The sequence below is a fragment of the Struthio camelus genome, chromosome 4, assembly GCF_040807025.1.
Source record: "Struthio camelus isolate bStrCam1 chromosome 4, bStrCam1.hap1, whole genome shotgun sequence".
In the NCBI taxonomy this organism is placed as follows: Eukaryota; Metazoa; Chordata; class Aves; order Struthioniformes; family Struthionidae; genus Struthio; species Struthio camelus.
In genome coordinates this window covers 11,777,187-11,798,117 of record NC_090945.1, presented here as the reverse complement: position 1 = coordinate 11,798,117, position 20,931 = coordinate 11,777,187, and positions in this window count along the sequence as shown.

Here is a 20,931-nt window from a genome sequence, read left to right as displayed (position 1 = left end):
AGAATCTACAAATGTTGTCAATGGAGCCAAAACCACCCCTATCTCTCTTCCACTCATTATTAAGGTTGATGATGATGTATCAGTACAAAGAGTTGCTCAAGCATATTGTTCTTCTTTCATAGAACAACTGTTTCAATAAATTGGAAAGCGTTCATCATTTTATGAGACAAGATACGCAGTTGAAAAAATTAATTGAAGTAGAAACAAATTAGAAAACCAACCAAAAAGATTCTTCACACGTTATTGCTCAGAAATATACAATACTTGCTATCTCCTGAGGGCATCTTGAGTGCCAAAGACGGTGTAAAGCAGAAGTTGCTGCTTACTATCAGAAATGGTTACAGAATTAATAATTTTTGCTACAGGTCTTAGTTTCTCTAACTGCACTTAACGCAGAAGAGACCCACTTTCTAGCAGTGCCAACGAACAGGAATCTTTGTGCGTAAGACTATGAGTCAAGAAATTTCGGTTCTAGTCAGGAAAACTTTCTGTGAACAGAGACAAGTCATACAGTGACCTGTGGTTTCAGTCTCCCCTACTGTCCACAGAAGACCACACTGCTTACAACGTCTTGCTGTGATCTTCAAAGGCCTAAGGTTTCATAAAACATTTTGGAGCACCTAGGTAGAAAGTGCTGTGGAGATTCAATATGATTTATGACTATTTTAATAAGTAAGCTTATTTTAGCATTATTAACATACATGGACTCTTCCATACAAAGATTAACATAACCTCCACTTGCTAACACTAACAAATTCATCTGAATGTTTCACGTCAATAAGGATTTCTGCAGAATTTTTGGCAAGTGAACGCTCCATCCACGCAGTCATTCGTCCCACAATCTTATTTTCATTTTAAAGTGTAATTTAACTAGCTTGAGTTCATCTTTTTTTTTCCCCCAAACTAGTGAGAAATCTCAGCAGGAGGAACACTTCTAACCATTCTATGGTACTACCACCGCCTCCATCTAGAAGGAGATTCTTCTGGCAGCAAGATTACAGGTGAACACCCCAGGAAGCATCTATCCCAGCATTTTCCTCTGGTGTGAGACTTACAGGCTTCTTTCCCCTTTCAACAAAAAAGGGATAGGAAAAAAAGTGGTTCTACCAGCTGGTTCCTTGGTTTATATTGAACAGTTGCAGAACTTCTTCCTTCTCCTTTGTAAAATGAATGTTTGATGGTTTCTGGCAGACTGCTAAACAAAATGTGGTTGTGACACTCCCTTGTTTTACACAAGATTAGAGCTGCACAGCTGCCAGTGTTCTCCTTAGACCTCACAAGTCATTTCATATACCACACTAACACTGGTGAAAAATGGTCTTCCTGTTTTACTAGTTAAAACCAAACTGAGTCAAAGGCAACGCTAAAGGGAAGTAACTTCATCTCTAACATGGGCTGCTTACTGTGGCCAATTGCCTCTTTTAGCAGCCACTTATTTGTGTTTCAAAGGGTTAGTTATAGGAAAGTACATGGCTCAATAATCCGCTAAGGACTCTGAACACACATGCGGCAATGCTGGAAAGAGCAAGTAGCACACTGGTCATGACAAGCCCTTGCAGCTGCAGCTTGCTGCAAAATATTCATCTGTAAAGAGGCAACTAGCAGAGATAGCCAGGTCAGCCTCTCTTTAGACAGAGGCTGGTACAGAGGAATTATACGAAAGAGACACTTCAGACATTTAACATCGTTATCCTGCGTTCTTCTGGAAAGAGAGAAGTGAGGCCTGAACGGCTAAGGGAGGAGTCGAAGGGTGCAGCACAAGCTCTTCTCTCCACAGCTTTTCAGAGCGTTCCTGTTTTACACCCCCATTCCCAGCTCCTTCATCTGCTTCCATTTTCCCCACACTTGTATGGGCCAGCGAGAAGCTGATCGGTGGCACTTTCCGTTCCTTGTCCTACGGCCCGGCCCCTCATTTTTCTGACGCAGAGCAGAGTACATCCTCTGAGGCTAAGCTGCTACTGCGGCCCGTGTGGCCAAAGCGCTGCTGCCCATTAAGGTAAGTACAAAGTATGAGAATAATTAATCATTCATTATCTTTGCAATGCAATAGCTGAAGCTCCAGGGTAGACAGTCCGATAATCCTTACAACCCTCAAGGTGCTCATCTTCTCCTAAGCTGATCATACATTATCCAGAGCATATGAACACAGTAAAGTCTTCATTTTTAAAGCCAATCAGCTAGTAGACATGACAAGTCTTCAAGCTCTGGTCCATCTTAAACCCATGGAGTTTAAGATGCCTGTGAAACACAGGTTAAATCTTAAGCAGGTTTAAGGGCTGATCCTGCTTTCAATGAAAGCACAGGGAAAACTCTTTCTGAGCTCTTGGAATTCAGGTACAACAGTCACAACACACACAAAGTAGGTAACCTTTACAAACGCACTGCTGTGCACTAAAGTGCTGCCTCTCTCCTAAGGCAGAAATACGTAAGAATCCAAGGCAAGGGATGTACATGTAGTCAAAAAAGCTGCCTTCAGTAATTTGCATGCAGGCAGGAAGCGATTCCAGATTTCTGCTGTATGATATCTAAAAGGCACATGGGCAAAACATCCCAGCTTCTGCCTTTCTTGTTCTGAAATGACCTGGGACCTCTGGAGCAGAGAGAATAACAAGGGGCAACATAAATGAGAAAGAAATCCCCTGAGGTACCTATATAAATTAATCCACACTAGTACAGAGCATTATCTAGAGAAAAGTCATGGTCAGGGGGAAGAAAAACCCATACGCTGTATAATATAATGGGAGTGTCCAATTCAAATGAACAGGTCAGTCAGCAAAGACTGATTTACCAACATCAGGCCACACAGCTGCCTCCTCTCGCTTCCTTCCCCCCCCCCCCCCCAGCAAATCCCTTTTCATTTGGGCCCTGACCATCAAGTTGCTCCTCACAGGACATTTTGTGGGTGCCGCAGAGCCATGCCGTGAGTGGGAAGTGCCACAGAGCCCAGTGGCTGGTCCCACCTCACACGGCACAAATGCCACCCTCGCAGCTCCCAGCTCCACGCGCTCTCCCCGCCAGCCCTGGCGTTTCTGCAAGCAGTTTTCCCGAGTAGAGGATTTTTTTCCCCTCCTACAGGCTCAGAGCACAGAATCATGTAGTCCATAAGCATCAACTGCAGCAATAGATACTTTCTCCAAAAAGTGAGCTCGCATCAGGACAAGGAAACAGGAGAGTTTCAGTGCTGGGGAGCACAGACAGGTCCCAGCTCTGCTGGGGCAGTGAGGTTCGGAGACGGGGTTGTATCCAGGGACAGCTGCTCTCCCCAGCAGTGTCCAGGAGAGCTTATGCAGCCAACTAAGGGCTCTGGATCCTATGGAGCTAATATCTACTTGGGCCTTTGCCATGATTTTATGTATGTAGACTACATTCTTGTATGTAGATGATATTCTAAGTCCACCAAAATCATTAACAAAGAGAACTTAGGCTCCATCCTTTCCTTCTCTCTATGGGAGCTCCCTCCATACGATAGGGCTGAAGATGTTTGTTCACGTCTAGAAAACGTAAATGATGAAATTATGAACGACATTCTCCACTTAAGTGCTAAAGAAATCTGGGCAAACATTTCTAAGCAAGAGATTGCTCGTGCAAAAACCACACAAACAAACAACAACAAAAAAATCTTTCCTTTTTCAAAATACTGAAAGGCAAAACAAAGCCTCAGAATCTACTCCATTTATATTCTTTAGTAACTTTTTTGAAGGAAACTGATGACTGGCAACAACATTCTTCTGCACATTGAAATGTTTTTCCTCATTGTTCAGCAGCAAAGTAAAAAAGAAAAAGCTTGCTTTTTCTTGGAAATGAGAAGGGAGAAAAGGAAAAACAGGAGGAAATTTTAAAATGTCAGATTGCTAACATAATATTTTTGGTAAGATGCTTCTAAATTAAATTCTTTCCTTTCTGAAACCAACAGAAGAAAAATAACTTAGCAGTTTCTCATGACAGTTTTTAAAAGATTTCCACCAACGCTTGAGTAAACAGGTACCATTTCCAGAGCAAACTGCGTCCCTCTGAACACATCCAAGCTCAGGGTCCCAGGCACCTCCTCAGTCCGAACGCCAATGCTGTCAGCGTGCACTGGAGACAGTCTCAGCAGCTGCGCCGCTTCTCCTCCAGCATGTGGACAGATGCTTGCGCACGGCTCTGACTTCCTCTCCCCAAAACAGACCAGAGCTCTGTCGGGCAGGTGCAGAGTGGAAGCAATTCTCCTCCACACTATACTTGGCCCTTCACACAGAGCCAGAAGCAAAGACAATCTCACCCCTCACTATTTTTTCAGTTGTCTTTTCCTCTCATTTTCCCACTCCTCAAACTCACACTCCATGAAGGAGTTGAGGCCGCCCCAAGGTTGTGTCCCACTTATCTCTGCCAACTTCTGCACACTCACTGAGCCAGAAGGTTTCACCTGGGGAAGTCAGAGAAGATCCTTCCATTTAACAACTGATTGCTTACAAAAAAATCTCCTGTTTTTGATTGTTGTTTGTCCAGAGAGTTCCTTTGTCATTTACTTTGTCAGTGCAACATATTTACTGAGCTCTGCTTTCCTGGCAGCAGAGCAGAAAGAGCTCAGAGTCAATTCATTAGTGTACAACATTATATTCGTAATAAGATCCACCACTTTACAAGAACTAACAAACATTGCCACCGTATTACGCTGCAAGCAAAAGATAAGAAGAGGAGAAAATGCACTAAGCATATTCCATGTTACATATCTGCCAATGATAACTTTATTGTATATGGCCACTGTAACCTTGCTTTCAACTCTACTGAAACAGCTCATAAAATCTGCCTCTGCCTTACAGCACTGTCTGCTCTGAGACACAGCACCAACATTTAATTAAATGAATACTTTGTAAGAAAAGCACTGTGAAGGACAACAGCTACGCTTGCACTTACAGCTCTGCCATATAACTTGCTCACTTGCGCACAAACATATATGCTGTTGTAGCTTTATAAGGAACGTGCACATAATCAACACACCCTAGGCCCTGAACTAACAAGGTATATCTGCTCAACACCCTTTCTCAAAAAAGCCAGCATTTCGTGGGGGCAAGAGCTTGACTGCACAGAGGAGAAAAAAAAAAATCAAATAAAACTCAGAAGAATCTTAATAGCATGTTAACGCTCTCTTTTTTCCAAAGTGAGCACATTTTTTTCCTTTTCTTTTTCAACTTGTGGTTGACGAGATGTTTTCTTGGAATTGTGTTTTCTAAAGTGTTTGTTTTAAAAGAACATTGCCAGAGAATGGAGCTGATCAGGTCTGGAAAAAGAGAACTGCATGCAAATGGATATATGTGGGGGCATGACAGGGAGAAAAGAGGTTGCAATGAAAGGATAGAGAAGAAAGCCTCCTGGCTTTTAAAAGGAGAGACTCAGTCTACAGGTAAGATTCAGCAGTGCCCGCTTGACTGGTAAGAGCAAGCGGGTTGCTTGCAGTCTTACCAGGGTAGACCCTGACAATTACTAAATAAGAACATAATTAATTATTTCTTCAACTGAATAGTCCTGAATCCTACCACAAATCAATCAGCTCTTCTAGCCTAAGAAGCTCTGACTCTATTTTAGCTCAATGAAAGCAAAATCAATGAAGGCCAATTATAGCCCATCTCGTTAGAGTATGTAAATAGGGCACCATATAGATGAGCTGCTACTTCCTAGGGCCCTGCCGAGGGAGACGCTTGCAAGGCAAAAAGCAAACGTGAGCTGGTGCTGGCCCCTAGCTGCCAGTGCTGTAAAACATCAGCTCCTTTCCGATTTATTTGAAGGGGATGCAGAAGCAGCAGAGACTGTCTGTGCCCCACAGCAGCCACTCTTCCATTTCCCACCAGGTAATTTAGGACCCGGAAACCTCCCAAACGTGTCTCAGAATGCAGATTCCAGGTTAATTACAAGAAATAGTACACGTGGAAATTACAGACAATTGAGTGAGCCTACTAAAACAGCCACAGCCTTCCTGCCATCATCTTAGACGATGAAGAAAAGGCACTTTAAGAGGCACATAATTATATAGCAAGGAAGAGATTTCAGCCAACCGCTACCTACATCAATTAAATATCTCACCATCTCCAATGACAGTGTAGAGCTTCCCAAGTCCCCAGAACAGATTTCTGGTGGCAGACATAGCCAGTTGTACATATCCCCCATGCTACCACACTAATCTGAGGCTGTTTTCCCCCCCACCCCCACCAAAGCACAAGTTTATAGGGACAACAAAAACAAAGTTGCAGCATTTCATGAAGCTTTGTCTTCTTTCATGTCAAAATTCAATACGTAAAGGAGAAGCTTAGCAAAATTTTCACACATGCAACGTGTCAACTCCATAGCTGGCTGGAAACATGAGGTTTCCGACAGATGAGCTGAGTTCTTCTGGGTTTCACCTTTTTCTTGTCCATGTCCCACAGTCCTGTTTACCCCAGCCACACGCCAGAGTATTAACACAGTAAGCCTTGAGTGTGCAATCACACGCACATCCCTGCAGCACACATGCTACGGACATGCGCCTGCCACACCATGGGATCTAATTTCACACATACATGCAATGAAAAATCTGGCCTTTCTGGGTCTGTTAATCCCGATTCTTCTTCCCAAAACCCCCTCACAACAGGCAGAATTATTCCATTTAAAGAAGCACCCATGTCATATATTTATCTTTAGAAACTTCACTTACCGGGTGCCTCACTCCAAGGCAGCCAGCACAACAACAAAGCTGTGTATCAATCTCATGTTATTTACAGCATCTTTCAGCATCTTTAAGGGAAGCCAACCTGAATTTCTTCGCTAGTCGCACACCAGGTGATATTTCTTGTCCATGGACCTCATATTAAATAGAAGCAGTGTTTTACTTTTATATTGAATCAACTCCTATGGATCCCCCTCATCTCTGTAATCTTTTGGAAAGAGAAAGGCCACCAGTCTTCCTGTCAGACTCTGCAAACGAACTAGGGAGAACCAGGATCTCTGCTACTACGCTTTTGGCCAAAACCCAGCCATGCATTGTCTCTCCCTTCCCCTGTAGCCAGACTCCACCCTTGGCTTTGTGAAGCACCTTCGATAGGTAACTTGCATCTTTCCATGTCTTGGTTAGTTATCCGAGAATTATGGGATAGTATTTTCCTCATTGCAACACTTCTGTGCTGCAAAGGCTTGCAATTAACCATATAGCAGCTTAGTGACTTTTGCAAGATTAGGGTACCTCCAAGTTTTAGGGTGCTCATGATTTTCTGAAATATCTTTAAGAATAACAAGTTTATGCTGTACCTGGAGCGAAGAAAAATATTACTGCTTGTAATGCTAGCAATCTCTGACACAGGTACATAAGAGATAGGACACACCAAACCCGTGGGTTCAACTGCCCTAGTCACATTTGACCCTTGTTCCCTTTACATATTTGCAAGTAACTAATTTCTATAGTAAATCCAGACATAAGCATTTTTGCACTGTGGACTGCATGGAATAAGATTTGAGCTTCATATTTAACTACTGCAATCTCTCTAACTTCAAGTAGTCCCAAAAGACTTTTGAAGCATTAGAACTGAAACCCTTCAACAACAACAACAAAGTTTAAAGCAAATCATTGATTAATTTATGAACTAAAAAACATCTTCTTCAGAGAGTTTAGAAAACAATGAACAAACCCTCATGCAAAGTAACATGACGCTCAGCAGCCTAACAACCTTCTTGAAACAGTATCCTAAAGAGTCTATTTTACCTTCCTGTTAAGAGAGTAGTATGAAATAACCGCTCATCTCCAAACGCACATACAAACACATGCAGTTAGAAGGCTGTCTGAGACACTGCAATAAGGGAATTCTGGGAGCTATAATGAGGTATGTTGCAATTGTCATCACTTACTTACCCATGAAAAAATTTTCAGGGCTATCAAGGGCATTCTCAAGACAGCACTTCTGTCACATCCTAGGATGTATTTCTTCTGCTTTCTCCCTGGGTCACAACCAATTCAAACTGCAATTTTCTTAATGGCTGAGAGTTTAACTCCCTACAGAGTCCATCGTCTTAAAGAACCACAGTGCCTTACATAAGCAACCTTATTTTTTTTAAATCTATTGACTTTCTTTTTTTTTTTTTTGGAAACCTGAAGAACATGCCCCACAAAAGGCCACGACATTACAGCAGGCAAGGCAAGCAAGGCTACCTTACTGATGGGAAGTGCAAAGGACAGCAACAAGACTGTAGCTAACCCTCTTTTGGAGGGCTAAAAAGAGCAACTGGGAAAGGCAAGCCACAACTGTGGGCCCATTCATACTGACTCAATCCTTGCTCAATTTCATTTGAGCAAGTGATTTAGTAAGGCAAATTAAGCTGGCTTAAGCAAGGATTAATCAAGTTTAAGGTCCTAAATTGTCAAATCACTTCAATTCAGCAAAGCTAGCAGGCACACGTCCTACCAAGTAAATAATTACATCTTTTTGACAATAGGCCTACACTTGCTGCCCTCTTAACTGGATTTCTGCAATAGGAGACTACCGCGATTTAACCAGGCCAAATTCAAACTCTATTTGATAAACTGGTGTGTATTTCCAAACCAAAAGGAGCCAGATGGTCTTATTTGCTCCTAAAAAAAGAAAGCGCAAAGTGTGAGTAGCAGTATCCAAAAAGCAGTATAGCTACAGATCCTGGACGGTGCCAACAGCTATCGCAGCAGAGCCTGCCAGAGAAGGAAGGTCTGGTTTGCTACACACACAGATTTCAAAGGCACATATTAAAAATGAGCTAACATATAGAGCCGGGATTTCCACAAGGACCCAGAGGAGCTAGGCATGGCACTTGGCACCAAACTCAGAATCACAGAATGGCCAAGGTTGGAAGGGACCTCTAGAGATTATCTAGACTAAACAGTCCCAGCTCTCTCAGCCTTGCTTCAGAGGAGACATGCTCCCTTCCGCTCATCCTCTTGGTAGCCCTCCGCTGGACTCTCTCCCACGGTGCAACGTCTCTCTCGTACTGGGGAGCCCAGAACTGGGCCCAGCACTCCAGGTGAGGCCTCAGCAGGGCTGAGGAGAGGGGCAGGATCACCTCCCTCCACCTGCTGGCAACACTCTTCCTCATGCAGCCCAGGATCCCATTGGCCTTCTTGGCCACAAGGGCACACTGCTGGCTCATGGTTAACTTGTCGTCCACCAGCACTCCCAGGTCCTTCTCTGCAGAGCTGCTTTCCACCAGGTCAACCCCCAGCCTGTACTGGTGCCTGGGGTTATTCCTCCCTAGGTGCAGGACCCTGCACTTGCCTTGGCTGAACATGAGGTTCCTCTCCGCCCAGCTCTCCAGCCTGTCCAGGTCCCTCTGAAGGGCAGCACAGCCTTCTGGTGTATCAACATCTAAAGCCTATCTGAAAATCTCACGTGGATTTTTAGTAACACATCACTGAATAATTACTAATTAGTATTCCTAAGATGTTGGGGTCCAGGAGCCCAGCAGGGACCAGGATCCAGAGCAGAAGTTTGGTCTTTGCACCAGACAACTGACATCAGCATAAGTTTGTCCAGAGGCTGCCTCCCAACAGTCATTAATGCATATACAAGCTATCCCCCTCCTACCAGCTTCTTCTGATTCTTGGACTGATAGTGATGTTATGAGCCTTTGCTCATGAAATCACAGCTTCTCATCATGGCAATTAGTTTGACATTATGAGCGAAGAGTACCAGCACCACATCCTCACTGATGCATCACGTCAAGAAGCAGCTGACAGAAAAAGAATGTGTCTTATAGCATACATTTACCAAACTCTTCAGAAACATTTTGTGTTGGTAGCAAAGAATAGTAGAGTTTAGTTTATTGGAAAGACTTCTGACTGAAGAGTTTTAATTACAAAAATATATCTCCCTCATACGTCACTATCTTCCAGAAGTGTTGTATCTGAAATTTAAAACATCTAAAAGTCTGGTTTAGAGAAACTACTGACAACAGCTTACCCGCTGACCATTTCTATACCCCAGAAGAAACATACTATTGTTAAAGAAAAAAAAAACCCAAATCATTCTGTTTTAAGTGTTGGTACACAAAAGCATCAGCATTCTAATTCACCAGGAAATGTTACCTGCTACTCTCTGTATAATCAGAAAAATCTAGGCTGCAATATGACAGGGCACGATACTCAAGAGTCACTCTCTCAGGCTCCATGGGCCAGACTGTTCTCTGAGTTCACAATATAGCTGCCTAAGTATGCTCTCCTTGCCAGTCAGCGTGATTTGAAACACTTACTTTAATAGTGCACTGGCAGTAATTACTAAAAAGGAACATAAAATTCCTTTTAGGTTTCTACCATCCTTTCTAACTCTTCCAGTTTTTGTCTCTCTTTGTTTCCGAGGTCATGGTGAGCTCCTTGGAGACAATCTTTAATGGAGTCATTATAAAGTGAGAGAGAGATGCCTGGAAAATACTTGAGAAGAGTAAGGCTGAAGTGGAGGCAGGGAGGGATGGAAGGGACCTCTTCATTGTAGTTAAATGAGCCCAGGACTTCATTTCAAGAACTTTGCTATGCCACACCCTTTAACTCTTCCCAGAAAGAGCCCTAAGATGGAAAATTAATCACCTCTTACCTACCGCTTGATTAAATGAGATGATAAACTCTTTGAGCTTTTAAGTACTAAAACAAAACCAACCCGCCTACCCAACCCAAAGGTCGGTTACAGGTAAGTAGGCCGATAGTCTCACAACATTACTGCGGTTTGACTCCTTCCCTATACCCCAGCACATTCATTTTTGAGTTGGTGACAGAGGACAACATAATGAGTTGCTATAGCTCTTTCAACCCCAAGCTCACCAAGCTTACACATCAAACCCAAGGCTAGACCCAGCACTGCCATGCTGTTACCCTTCGATTTCTCTGTGGGACACAGAACAGAAGCCAGATCTTTAGCACATGTGCTATTCCTCCAGCTGATCTGCACAGCACACAGGAACTGGGTGGTTTTGGTCACCTTTGAAAGATCTTCTAGCAGTACCCCTTAGACTTTTAAGGTCAAGCCTTGTTGCAGAGGAAGCTGAGGAGAGCAGCCTCTCCGGTCTATGCTCAGCCCTTCGAATAGCTCCTCAGCAAAACATCTGGCCATGTTGCCACTGAAATCCATGCCAGCTGTGCCGGCTGAAGGCTGATAGCCAGGACAAGGAGAAGGAAATTCCTCATGAGAAGCCACAAAGCCTTGGAGCGGATGGGGCCTGAGCTGAGGCTGCCTGCCTGCTCGCACTGCCAGCAATACTCTTTGATTTGCCCTTTGCCAAGGAAGCAGGCAAGCCTTGGAGAAATGAGTCATCCCTCCACAAGTGAGGGACAGTAGTTTGAGGAGGCAGAAGAGAGGCAAACCAGCAAGCAGGGATCAGTTCCAAAACAGCCAGCAGCGAGCCCACCTCAGCCAAACAACGAGGCAGCGCCATGACAGTCTACGGAGAGCAGGTTCGCTACAGAGGGCAGCCCTGGGTTAAGAAACACGAGCAGGGCTCAGGCAATAGAAAGGGAAGTGGTGGTGAAAGGCTGGCTCTGTAGCATAAAGCAATATTTTCAAATGCAACAAAGAGCTCCATTTTGTTGCCTGCTGAAGCTTTCCTGAAAACCTTTCTCCTGCTGTGCTGGGGAGCACAAGGTCACTGCAGTACCTCCAGCTTTCCAGAAGAGCCATGGAGGGCTGGGAAAAGCTGAGATGGCTGTAGAGTTTCAAGCAAAGGAAAACAAAACATGAATGTAACTGCCTTTTACCAACCTGAGATACTTACTTTAGTAAAAAAAAAAAAAAAAAAAAAAAAAAAAATTGCCTCATTGCTCTCCGGAGGAGTTTGATCTGCACATTTCCCAGGGGATACCACAGCCAGATCAGTAAGAGGAGTTAAAAAAAAAAAAAAAGTTTGACACAGAATAGGCTTATATGGGGTAGCCAGGAAGGAAAGCCCCGTGTAGCCCAGCTGCCCTGCAGGAGACCCTCAGAGGCTCTGGCTGATGCAGCTGAACATCAAAGCTGCTGCAGCATGTGAGGGTGCACTCAGACTCTTTTAGAGACTAAAAAGCTTGCTTCATGACAGTGAGGAGCAATGTTTGGCTTTCAGTTTTGGCATTAGTCCCACACAAAGGGCAACAATCACCTCAAGCGTTAACAAGTTCGGACTCAAGTGGAAAGTAGCTACCACACTATAAAAGCTCCAGGCAAATGAATCTCAGAACAGCCTCTCTCACAGAGTATATGGTGGCCTGCTAGTATTGAGACAAAGACACTCTGGATTTCCATTTACCTGGCCTCCTTATGTCTATTTCTAAAACATACAGTTCACATTCATATTTGCACTAAATTTCACCTCCAAAACAAACCGCAAAAGTCCAAACAATGAGTCATTTTAGAGAGAGTGAATAAAGGCTCTTACAGTCACAAACGCAAAGTTCACAGTAAGTCAGGTTGCAAAGAACTGGGGAGGAAACCTCTCACTAAGGAAGGTCTCACGACATATCTGTGACCGAATCACAAGTAAAGAGCACCAGAATGAGAATAATCATTAGAATCTCATAAAAGTCCCCCCTTTGCTAAGCATCTGATCCTCTCTACAATACTATGTGCACCTTTGCCATCTTTAAAATATTGATGCGCACAAAATACTTTTTTATTACTCTATAGCTGGAACCTCAAGAGATTCCAGTGCAAATTAAGAACCTGAACATCACTGGCGTAAACCTGAGGACACACAGGAAGCATGTGCAGCTGTATTTACTGAATTAAACACCATTGTTCCATTCTTTTTCAACAAGAATTATAATTAATCCCATCTCCAACATTTTTCTTTGTCCCAAAAGCCAGAAGAGTTGGCAATGGATCTCAACATCTCCTGGAAATTTCAGTTATCTAGACATACTGTCAGAACATGAGGTAAGTCAGATCTCCAGGGGCTTAGTACCAAGCAGTCAGGAAAGACCCCAAAATGGGGCTCAGTCATTTCACTAGACAGCAGCTTTCCATTTTCACAAGGTAGTAGATTATACCAAAGGCATATTTGTTTCTCATGAAACATGGAGGATTCAAAACACTAAAACTTGTCCTTCACAGTTCTTAGTCTAAGATTCTGCCAATGGATACTGGTAGTATTTTGAGTGCATAATCACTTTAAGCTGTGCAAAATAATAGGGATCAGTAAGTGTCATTTACAGCCAAAAAAAAAAAAAAAAAAAGGAATGCCAGACTCTTACTGCCAAGGTACTGCTGGAAGACGCAATATCTTAAAAAAAAAAGATATTTGCAGTTTAAAATGATGTGAAATTCATTTAACAGAAGCATAGTTATGCCAGAGGCTGAAAAACAATAAAAATCTAGAGAAAATAATACCATGCTTTAATTTTAGCAATTGGAGGTAGCACGTCCAGTGGTGCTCAAAAAACCCAGTATGGTTAGTACTTGCTAGGGAGCACCCACATGCATCAAATCATAAACTTTTCTTGAAGTTTTATTTATATATAAAAAAATACACATATACATACATATATATATACATACATACATACACACACACACATATATATATGTATAAAATAGCATTATAATAATGCCAGTCTGCATTGAAGGTAACTCTTGATCTTACCTTTAGTGCCTCTTTTGTCAAATCACTTTGGGTTCTCTGTGTGCTTCAATAACCTCTGCAAATACTGCAGTAAAAAATACCGTTCAAACAATTTCAGGACCAGAAATCAACATATCTGTGGAAATTATAATGACAAACCTGACCTCTGACATAGCACTGATTAGCAGTTCCAAATTAGTTTTCTTACAGAGGTAAGTCCATTTTACAGAGGGAGTGGGATGAAAGACAAAACCCTACTGATATTCTAAAGGTTCATTTCTAGCCCTTTTGAAATGCACGGTAAAGCCTGTATTGACTGAAGTAGAGAGAGGAGCAGGTCCCAACTGAAGAACATTCAAATTCAGGAGGGGGACAACAAATCAGACTCAGAACAAAATCACAAGTTTGTCCCTTTCAGTGAAAGAAGAGCTAGTCATTAGACTGCTCAGTACAGCTTTGAAAGAGACAGAGAGGGGTGCAAAGAAAGGATGTCATTTAGCTTGAACACAAGATTTTCTGGAGCAGCAAGAGATTTCAGCAGCTACAATGGCACTCCCTCCCCAGACATGATTTTTTTTAATTCACATGTTAGTCAGCTGTAGCTTTACCGAACTAGTGTCAGTCTGTGCTACTTAAGGAGCTTGCAAGATTGAAGACTTCCAATGGGGGCTCACCTTTCTAATGGTGCCAGAAAATTTCCAAAGATCTTTCAGTGCCTGAAGATTAAGATACAAGGTTTTTAGGCATTTCAGTACAGCTTCCAGTATCCATGAGGCAAAAAATGGTTAACTGCAGAAAATGATTAACTTTTACCCTAAGGCAGCCAAGGTAGATGAGCGGCTCGGTTTTTGACTTTTCAGTTGATCACTGCTTTCTTACACGTGGTTAACTGGAGGACTTACCACCTATACCTATACTAGGTTCTCTTAAACAAGATTGCCTCCCACCCTCCTCAACAGGGTACAGTCCTTACTGTCAAGCATGACAAGGAAGAGATTTCTGCTGCCAAATTCCCTTCCCTTCCCTTGAGCACGATCCCAGCATTAGGAGTTGTGTGCACGAGTGGAAGTTTGATTGTGGTTGTTGGAAAGGATTTATCTCTGTCCAGGCAGCTGACCTCCTCGGCACAGAAATTAAGCGGAACTCTTGCACAAGATGAAGCATAAGGAAGAAGATTACCATGCACTGTGCAAGGGTTGATTTGTGCTAGAGCTCTCCCCATATGGGTTTATATACCATCATGCTCACTTTATGCAACGCTGTCAAGCATCTAGACTAATCCATTATCCAAGGATGAAGTGAGGAGAGCACAGGGCTGATCTCATTGTTCTTCTATAGCAAAATGAAACCAATTGTAGGAGACAAGTGACTTCCTAGCGTACAGGGGTGGAGAGAGAGACAGCTCACAGGCAAACAACAGTTAAAAAAAAAAAATCCAAACCCAACAAAAAGAACAAAACTTGTGCCTTCCTTTTGAGAAACGTCAGGCATTGAACTGCATAACCAGAGTATGTTTTTTAAAAAAATAAATCTAGATTACAACAAAAGGTATGATAAAAACATATGGAAAGGTGTGAAATTCTGATGAGCAAAACACACACACAGAAACCCGTCGTTATTCATTAAAGCCCTGACTCATACAACTTACTCACTTCTGAGGCCGGAGTCTCGACGTTACACTGACACAGGGCTACAGTCTGTAGGTGGCAGTGTTCTGCTAAGACGTAAAACAGTAGTTTTCTGAACAGGTTTCTGAAACCTTCAACAGCATCAAGGAGAGCTTACTTGCAAACAGCAAGCATCCCCGCATCCTCACTTAGCCGCAGCTTATCCAAAAATCCCTCTTCTCTAATCAGAGCAAGGGGGTTTTTAGGGTTTTGTAAAGATGAGTTAACACAACATCCCAAGTCAATGCATTGCATTGAGATGTAACCGAAAACCTTTCATGCTAGCATCACCTAAAATGTGACATTGCTTAGCATAAAGGAGAAGGTCTGTTTCCTAAAAAGTATTCAATAAGTGTCTGAATTAAGGTAATGGCCCCAGAAATCCAAGGCAAGTTTTCCTTGCATTTCTGTGTGACGGTTTTTATGAGAGATTTCTGAACTTACCAAGAATTAAAAGCTTAAATACCAAAACAGGACATACATTCATAGTATAGCCTAGAATCACAGTCCTCGGATTCATCCCAGTTTTAAACCGGCATGACTCCAGTAAAGCCAACAAAGTTACACTGGTGGAATAGTATCAGATATAGCATGGCAGAGCAATTCACAGAAATTTAGGGTTATGAACCTCTCGCCCTCTCTGCAATTAAAATCCCTATGAAATTAGGTCACTGAGGAATGTTGTGCAAAATGAACATTATCTGAAGCGTAAGGGGAAGTTAGATTTAGCCCAGCCCATGGGCTAGACAATAACCCGGCATAAAAACACAACTGAATCGCTGACGACGAGGAGGTAGGGTGACGAGCAGGCAAGCTGGCCCTTCCCACCATACCGAGATACAGAAACAGCCAATTAGCCACCTTCAGCATGCCAAGCAGGGTTTCAGTCACTGTGCCATGCCTGGCCGGCAGCAAAGGGGAAGAAAGCTGCCAGGGTGATTTCTCTGGGCTTTCTCACCATTTTGCAGGAGCAGCGGCACTGAAGGTTGGGCACAGACAACTCTACACCTGCCTGTCCCCTGGCTGGTCTCATCACCAGTTTGCAATTTGGAAAACGGACCCAAGCACTTGCCTTTCCCTTGGAACCTAACAGAAGTAGCGGTTCTTATCTGAGGAAGAGTATCCTATCTGCTGTCCATCTTGCATTTAAAAACAACAATACCATTTTTCTTAATGGCAAAAGGGTAAAGGGAGGTCATGCTCACAGTTATAGAGCCTAAAAGCCAGATATTAATTTCGAGAGACTGTAATAGCTTCGTGATCTGTGCAAGAAAATCACTGTCATTCCAGATGATGTCTTACATGCACTGGCTTCTCTGTAAAATGAATTTACCTTTTCATTATTATTTACTGACTGCGCTTGTATTTCATTTGTATGGATTTCATCCAGCAAGTAGGGGGGGAAAAAACAGCCTCAGAAAATCTAATAGAAAGATGGAGACAGTGAACAATCGTTGGAGTCTGTATCTTGACTCTCGAGGTCAAATTTCTGCCTTTTTTATTATGTTCATTTCAGGGAAACAAAACAAAAAAAAAAAACCTTTCTGGGTGGCAACATACCAGATCTGATAAAAGCACGGACACATCCATCAGGAGCAGCAGTGCCAAAAACATACAGCTGTGACAAAACCAAGAGGTTACCCTCACTGTTGGGCTTAAGCAACTAGTTTGTCATCCAATCAATATTCAAAATACCACTGATTTGAACAGCCTCCTACTGTGGATGCTCAGGCACAGCTGAGTCATGACCTGTGTTTTGCAGCGTGTACTGCCCTATATCCACGCTCAGGATGACTGTGCTCAAACCTCGATTCCTCCAACCCCACAGTGATTCAGCCCGTAGTTCTCAGTCACCATCCTGGGATCAGGGCAAAGACTGGAGCCCTTCAAAGCTACTGCTGCTAATGAGTCTTCACACAGACCTATCTATATAGCCACAGGACCAGGGTCATTAAGGCTGGCCTGAGAGAAGCTCAAGAATATCATTAGTTTCCATTTTACCCTCATTTAGCAAAGCTATCTCAGTGAAGTGCTATCTGGAAGAAAGACTGCTTAGCTTGCGGTAGAAAATAGTGCTGAAGACAGAAACAATGGGACTTTGTAGAAACGCGTGAACATGCTCAGGAGCTGCTTTCTGAGTATAAAAAACAGCCCAGGAAAGACTAGCAAGGCATCAGCCTATAATCTCCTGTATCACCAAGGTAAACAAAGTCTGTAGAATTCACTTGCCTTCATTAAAAATAAAAATATACCCAAACAAACAATCAGGACAACATATCCCCATGCGTAAGACCCGAATGGGTATAACACTCACTGATGACATGGCAAACGCTAGCTTTATGCCTTCAGCGTTCACAGATGCCACGCGCATCCACTTCCCTTCTCAGAAGGGCACTGCCAGCAAGGGTATAAGTTACACTGAGCGAATGCATTTCTCCCCCTTCTCCCCTCACTGAAACACAAGTTGTGCGAAAAGGCAGGCAGGAATCAGGGCACAAGAAAGGGGCAGGCGGCGGGGAAAGGAGTAGACACTTAGCTGTCTATTAAGGCACTGAGCCACCAAATCTGGGCTCTTGTCCAAGAACTTATTTGGGTTTTGAGTGGATTTCTACAGGAAATTAAACTTGCACCATCACGGCAATTATGTGCCAGGAGGCATGTCCCTAATAATTTTTTTGAAAGCAATAGACAAGTACAAAGTTTTTAAAAGGAAGTAAAATTCTTTAGGGTGAATACAGGTCTACTAATCTTATGAACCCAGCTGGCCAGACTGAGGACAGATTATATTCATGTCTCCACAGAAAGTAATGGATACATTGGACACAAGAGAATCCACAGCCAGGACACCTTGTACCACAGCCCTGTACCGTTACTTCAATTACAGCTTGCAGTCTAAGCGGTGGCACAAATTCATACAAAATCATTCGTTAGTTCTTGTACTGATTGAATTGTTGTTTATCTAACGGGTATTTAAGGTCAAACACATACAGAAAATTAGGAACCAGCAATCTCCTGCTAGGAAGTTAGTACTAGTACCTGCAGCAAAGTTTCGTAGCTTAACTCTGCTTCCATCTTATTTATGGGGCTACAGTATTATTTGGCTTTTTCCTTAAATACCTCAGGATTGCTTAAAATCCCTTCCATTCCTCAAGGGAGACTTTGCAGACTGCAGAATTCCAGGCCTGTCCAGTTCCTGAGAAATACCAGGCAAAACAAACAACAGGGGAATACATCACATCATTTGCCAGCTTGGTGGTTAAAACTTTCTGCAAGTTATACCAACCACATATTCAAGATACCCCAGTCTCAGAAACCCCTACGGACCTGTTGAACAGTGAGGCTGAGGGGGACATTCTTAAGTGCTTTAGATCTCAAGATAAAGTAATTTGAATTCTGGCCCTACAGCTTCCAGAGCAATACTTGTTATTCAAGCATAAGTTTTCTGCAATGACGGTCTGCATGGTCTTAATGCTTCTCTGTATTTTGTATAGCTGAGGAAAAGCCAATCAGAGGTGGAACTACGTTAAGTAGGATACAAACAACAGAACCTTTGGCAATAGCTACTGTGCTTAAGGTAGAAGTAACACATAGGTTTGAGTGATGTAAAAAGAACTAGCGACACCTGAACTGGTTTGTACCATCATCTACCAAATCATCTGCCTGTGCTTTTGCTCAAAGCCAATGAGGAAAAACCCTTTTTTTGGTGGAGTGTGAAAGGGGCCTCTGTCCTCTGAGAGTTCAGGAGACGTATTGCACTCTAGGACTACAACAGAGGGGAAAATAAAAGAACTCGGACAAAGAAACATTAACATTTGTGAGACTGTGAGATACAAAGGCTGCTGTACAGCAAAGCCCAAGGAAAGAAAGAAAATATTCTCCATGTCACACTCCTTTACATGCCTATTTTTAAAAAAGACGACTAAGTACTACCTAAAACACAGGTATTCCTTGGCCCTAGTCTCTTGTATGAATAAGATGCATTTGATCTCATTCTTTGCTATTCCACAAGCAACTCTGCAAGGAAAAAAGGAATGCAGCAAACTATGCAGGAAAAAAGGTAATAGGCATGGGCATGTCTTGGCCTCTCTCTGACTCAGCCCAAGTCATAACTCAGGTAGGCCCTGAAGACTGAGATACACAACTCACGTTTGATCTTACCAGTTTCTGTTTTCTGAGATCAAATGCCTTCCCCTAAATCTTAAAAGAAAGAATATCGGTCCTTAAATACGAATCTTACATGCACTGCACTATGAACTAAGGTTTTAAGTTCAACTGCTCCATGGGTTTCTCAAGCTGTCTCTATTGATCCAAGCCAATTCAGCAGCAATATTTCCCAGACCTGTCAGGGGGTAAAAAAAGAAGAAACTGAACAAAAATCTTTCCAAAGGCAGGGGAAAGAGGTGAGAGTAGCTTAACTGATATTGAGCCGAGTGACCGCAACAATTCATTGTCCCACTGCCATCTCCAACTGCGTATGTATAGCTGCCCTGTAAAAAGCTTCCCCAAAGTCAATAGGCTCATCTCTAAACCACCCAAAGAATCTCGATCTCACCTCTCTAATGAATTAGCAATATGGTCCAGGAGCATCTTTTCATAGTCACTACTGCTCGCACAGCCTCCCTGTACAAAACACTTAAGGACAAATAGAAGCAGCCAAGGGATATTACACCAAAGATGCATCAACTCCTGCCAGGGATGGAGTCAAAGACTAAGTGAGAAGACATTTTGTTTAAAAAAAAAGCGTATGAGCAACTGCAGCCTCATAAAACCCTATCAGCTTGTTCATTCACCTACATCTTCTGCAACTATGCAGCAATTAAGAGCTGACTGAGTGATGCCCCATCTCATGACTGTAAAGATGCACTCTTGGTATCTCCATTCAAAAAAAAGAGAAAGAAAGAAAAATTTTGTTTAACAATTGGTTCAGTAGAGGATATTTGCAAATCTGTAGAAGTTACAGGCTTAAAAAAAGTTACACAACCCTACTGGGCTTCCTAGATGACATTTCAATATAATAGCTGTATTACCTTATTATTACCCTTTCACTTAAAAAGGCTTTTTCCTTAGAAGCCAATTTTGCCCTAGGCAAGAGTCAAACCACAGTCTTGGTGCATTTCCCAAAGCTCACAGCCCTACTACTGTAAACACTTACACATACGGGATGTGCCAGTGAACACAGCAAGATTTCATAATCCAATGCAATTCAGTTGCTGATGAGATTAGCTCCAAACACAGGAAGGAAGCAGTAGCACAGTGAGCCATAAGCTGACTGTGAAGATTCACTTAGGAATTGCGTATTTAAACCTTCACCTATTTTAACTTTGTGTTTCATTTATAGAGTAACATATATGCAACAATATAGAGATTAGAATGTATTTTGTATCTGTCTATACACACACACACACACACACACACACACACAGAAGAGTTTCTTAACACAAAGCTTCCTACAGAAAAGGTAAGCCAAGAAAGCTCCACCTCAGAGCACGTATCCAGAAATTATGACCAAATTCATGAGCCCAAAGGTCGCATGACCAGTTCATCTTAGTAGGAATAATAAAACTCAAGTCAAAATTGAATTAGGTTCAAATTAAACAAAAAGTTTTGCCTCATTTCACTTCTGTCATCCCTAATCCTCTCAATTTAAACATTTTCGCTCTTAAAAAGGCCCATCGTGCTAAACCAAAAAGCATTTTCTAAGAGTTAGCTCCCAATG